This window comes from Marmota marmota, unplaced genomic scaffold (genome assembly GCF_001458135.2).
Source record: "Marmota marmota marmota unplaced genomic scaffold, marMar, whole genome shotgun sequence".
Taxonomy (NCBI): domain Eukaryota; kingdom Metazoa; phylum Chordata; class Mammalia; order Rodentia; family Sciuridae; genus Marmota; species Marmota marmota.
In genome coordinates this window covers 8,591,050-8,596,187 of record NW_026000294.1, presented here as the reverse complement: position 1 = coordinate 8,596,187, position 5,138 = coordinate 8,591,050, and the positions used below count along the sequence as shown (strand labels likewise).

Genomic DNA, 5,138 nt, shown 5'->3' with positions numbered 1-5,138 from the left:
AATTTTTTTTTAGGTTATTGTGAATGGAATTGTCCCCCCCCCCACCCCGATTTCTTTCACAGCAGACTCCTTATTGGAGTATAGGGAAACTTTTGACTTCTGTATGTTGATCTTGTATTCTGGTAATTGCCAGATTTTATGAGTTCTGGAATTCTTCTGGTGGAGTGTTTTTGGTTCTCCTAGAACATTTTGTCATCAACAGAGATTATTTGACTTCTTTTTCTTCTTGTATCCATAAAAAGTCCTTCTCTTGCCTGATTTCTCTGGCTAGACTTTCATGGACTATATGGCTTAGGATTAGTGATAGTGGACAATCCTGGCCTGTTCCTGATTTTAGAGAAAATGCTTTCATTTTTTCCCTATTCATTATGGTGTTAGCTTTAGGTCTTTCATACTTGGTCTATATGATGCTGAGGTAGGTTTCTTCTGTTCTTTGTTTCTTCAGGGCTTTTAGCATACCTGTTTGCTGCATTTTGTCTAAAGATTTTTCTGCATCTATTGAGGTGTTCATATGATTTTGGGTGTTATTTCTATTTATGTGATGAATTGCATTTTTTGATATGTGTATCTTAAAATAATTTTGCATCCCTGTGATGAAGTCAATTTGATCATGGTTTTCAATGTTTTTCTGTTTTCAGTGTTTGAGATTTTCATCATCCTAATAATTGTAAAGTGGTTTCATTGTTGTTTCAATTTGCATTTTCCTGATGATATTTTATATGGAGGATCTTTTCATATGCTTATTTTCTATGTCTATATTTTCTTTGGTGAGGTGTCTGTTAAGGTCTTTGACTCATGTTTTAATCAAGTTACTTTTTTATGAATGGGTTTTAAGATTTTATTCTGGTTTTAATTTTCAATTCCTGTATGTTTACTAATGTTGGGCATTTTTCACATGCTTGTTGACTTACAGAGTTCAAACATAGGAAATTGTTAGTTTACATTTTTAAAAATGAACTTGATGCCTTCAAACACTCCTCTCTATCCTTGGGAAAGTCCTTCTCTTCTATCTGCTTTAAGAGTTTGGTGGTTGCACTTATAAACCTATACAAGGCAGGCCTTCCTTCTAGGATAGCTGCAAAACTGGAAGCCAAAAATTCTAGGTTGTGACAGATATAATAATCCTAAAATCGGCAGGAAAATGACAAGCTTGCCTCTTATTAACAAGTTAGAGAGAGAATAGAAAAAGCAAATATTGTTAAAGGGCACAATCCCATGAAAAACTTACTCAACCCTATCTGGAAACTAGAAAGAACACTAAAAAACAATGTGTAAATCAATCAAAATAGATTACTCACAGGAGCGGTTAAAAAGACCCAGTATAAGTGGGCAAAATTTGACACAAAGACTTTGCTTACAAATTCCTATTTGAAATTGCTCTGGGAATGCCATTAGCATGAGCTATACTAGGTGAGTACCCTGGAGACACTAGTTTTTAACTGGGATGTCTCTTCTAGGGGATAGCAGGCTTCATCTTTAGCAACATAGGCATAACATCTTTTATCCTTCATGTGTCATTGTTTTCCTGATCTCTTAATTTCTTGAAAGGTCTGAATCTAAACGCAGAAAAGGAAGCTCACAGCAATTATTACATAAGTCATAGGATGGCAGTTGTGCCCATTTAACTGTTCTTAGTCTCTATTATGTAAATCAAGACACTCTTTGATTTTCAAGCCTACTCCAACTAAAATAATGAAGGAGGAGGAGGAGGAGTTGGAGGAGGAGGAGAAGAAGGAGATGAAGAAGGAGAAGAATAAGAAGAAAGCTGATTCCTTTAGGTCCTGTGTTGCTAATTTTTAATTTCCTGGTATTCCACCCCCAATCTCCCAGCCAGATTTTTATGGCTTTATGGTTTACTCCTATTTTTTGCAGATCTCCAAAAATTTGAACACACTCACTGCAGGCCACATCTAAGTAGGTGACACTCTGGAGCAGTGGATTTATATACACAGAACTATTGATATTAAGTCCCATGTTTTTCTGCTCCAACAAGTTGACCTCAAAGGCTTCATCAAGTCTCAGAAATAGAAGGTGCTAGCCTTAAGCTGTTAGTTGCCTGGGAGTGAGGATGGGCCACATTACCCCAATTTTAAGATCTGGACACTTTCTGTTGCTCTTTGTGCAGCTGTTCAGCCTGATTTTTAGCACCTCTGCCTTGGCCTTATCCTTATCAACACCTTCCCCCATTTTATACATGCAACTGGCATTGACACAGGCCCAGACATAGCCAAGATCCTAGGCTTTTATTGAGTATTTACATGTCAGGCCTATGTCCTTGAAAAGTCATAGACACCATGCAGGAACATGATACTAAGGTTGAAGCAATTGGAGGCATATCTGCCATCACAGACCTTGACCTACCCCAGATAAGGCTGGTCATCCTCATTGATCTGTCCATAATGTGCCAGGACAGCAACATGATTTCACAGATTTCTTTCCATGTGTCTCACATGCCATCCAAAATAATCTCAAGGCAGCTTTCAGGTCCTGAGTCAGTCCACGTTTTCAAAGCATATAATAAGCCTCCAGTTTGTAGCAGTTATCACTGTGCTTATTGTCTTCAGAGCTGAACTTCAGCACCTTGGAAGTCTCATCAAAATTTTTCTGTATCTCTTCCAAATAGTCTACCAGCCAATAGCAACCTCCCGTGTCTTTCTCACAGTAGCATTTGTAGTTGCACTCCACCTCAATATTTTCCAAAAATGACTTTACCTGCCCCTTGTCTGGTCCTGCCATGGATCCTCTAAATCTTTTTGATAATAGCTATTCTAAATAGTGTGAGATGCTATCTCACTGTGCTTTGCAATTCCATGATTATTAATGTTGTTGAGCATTTTTATATGACTTCTTGTTATTAGTCATTTGATAAGTGATCTTCAGGTATTTAGTACATCTTTAATTGAATTGTTATTTTCTAGCAAGAAATTTTGCTTCCTTATAAGTTATAGATATTAGTCAAACTATTCTGATTTCTACTTTGATTCTACTGTAAATTACAGTTACCACAAGGTAATATCCCAAGTACCTTGCTTTTGGAGATTCAGTGCCTCCCCCTGGTTCCTACTATTCCAGGATTTAATTATGCCTGTTACATTTAGGTTTCCCACATCATTGGCAGGAGTTTCCTCTGTAAGTTTTCATCTACAAAGAAGAGCCAATTTAGAGTGATTCAGAGTGCTAGGGATTTCCTCACAAATTTAGTTTTCACAGCATTAGTAAATGATGTGTCCTGTGGACTCTTACATACCAAGAGAGTGAGCTTTAAATGGCAAATCCACTATAAAAATTCAGTCTCCCTAAATCTCCGAGTCACTCTTCTGTAGTAAATTAATTCTATCCTCCTTTTCAAGTTTGCTTGGAGTGGTTCACACATTTGTCCATGTTTCAGTTAATTGACCTAACGATAGAGTCATTTCTAACTCCTCAAGCTGCAACATTAAATTCAAACAGAGGCAACTTTATGGTCTTCCCATAATTATCACACACTCTTTTTTAAAACATATATTTATTCTTTAGTTCTAGGTGGACACATAATATCTTTATTTTATTTTACATGGTGCTGAGGATTAAACCTAGTGCCTCACACATGCTAGGTGAGCACTCTACCACTGAGCCACAACCCCAGCCCATTACACACTCTTAACACTTATTTATACACACACATCATCTGGATTTCTACAAATTATAAAAATCACAGTCCTTTTGCATTGTAGTGCACTTTCTAATAGATTATACTATGTATTCCACCTGTGGCATCCTTCAAACTTATGAGCTGAATTATCATTGACTCTCTAATGTGAAACAAAATTAATCAGGGAGAATGGTTATTTTACTATTGCATAAAATAATACATAATAATGATGTTAATTCAGGAATAATTATAGATGTATATATATATAATATTTGATGACTTATTGCCGCAGTCTGGCTGGGCACAATCAGGAGCCACTTGTCAAAAGAAACTAACTTTATTTTTAGAACCACACACGCCAAACAAAACAGCCTCTCAGGAAAAACCCTCAGAGCCTCAACTGCCACCACCGGCTTTCCACAAGCCTCTCTCTCCCACACAAGCTTCTCTCCACCTCCCACAATCCTCCTGCTCTTGAGGCCGATTGGCTGGGTCACGTGGGCGGAGCCAAAAAAGTCCCCCAATGAGCAGCTCCGTGGTCTGAAAGGGCAGGGAAACAGCCCAATGAGCATCACCGCAGAGGAGCCAATCAGCTAGATGTTGCTGGGGCCACTGTGAGCCAATCATCAGCCAGCAGCTGGAAGTTTGCTGGGGCCCCTTCGGCTGTGGCTCTCAACAACTTATAATTGCCATTACCCACATTAAACTCTCCTTATGTTTCCCTTACCATTCTCCCAAATCACCTTCCTCATCTCGAATGGGTTTCCTTCTCTTTTCATATTTTTCTATATTCCACATATGAGAGGAAATATGTGATACCCATCTTTCTGAGTCTCACTTATTTTATTTAACATGATAATTTTAAGTCCTTTCCATGATCCAGAAAACAACATGATTTCACTCTTCTCTATAGTTTAAAATGACTTCATTGTGTGTGTGTGTATACATATATTTACATATTACATTTGCTTTAAACATCCTTTGATCATTATACAGTAATCAACTTTATCTTTTTACCAAAGGAAAAAAAAAACTTTATTCAAGTGCAGATCAGAACTGCATATGGAATACACTTTATCTTTTTAAAGTCTTAGGGAAAGTCTATTTTATCTGATAAAGGTATAGCTACTTCTGATTGCTTTTGTTTTCTGCTTATAGGTAATTTTTTTTCAGACCTTAACTTTCAGTCTATATTTCTTTACCAGTGACTTGAGCTGTGTTTTAGACAGTGAAGTTCTTACAAATGAAGTGAGTTTCTTGTAGGGAATGGATAGTTAAGTCTTCTTTATGTTTGTTTTTCATTCTTTTATGAATTTTATGTATTTTAATTAGAGAATTACATCCATTTACACTAAGGGTAATTAATAAATAAAGACTTACTATTATCATTTTATTGCTTGTTTTCTAACAGTTTTGTAGATTCTTCTTCCTCTTCTCTTTTCTTTTTTTAATATTTATATTTTTAGTGTAGTCAGAGACAATACCTTTATTTTATTTATTTATTTTT

At 36.6% G+C, this 5,138-nt stretch overlaps 1 pseudogene; it reads right to left on the bottom strand.

Moving 5' to 3' along the window:
• Positions 1-2,089: 2,089 nt before the first annotated feature.
• On the bottom strand, positions 2,090-2,736 carry LOC107155640 (annotated as a pseudogene).
• Between the last annotated feature and the right edge of the window lie 2,402 nt (positions 2,737-5,138).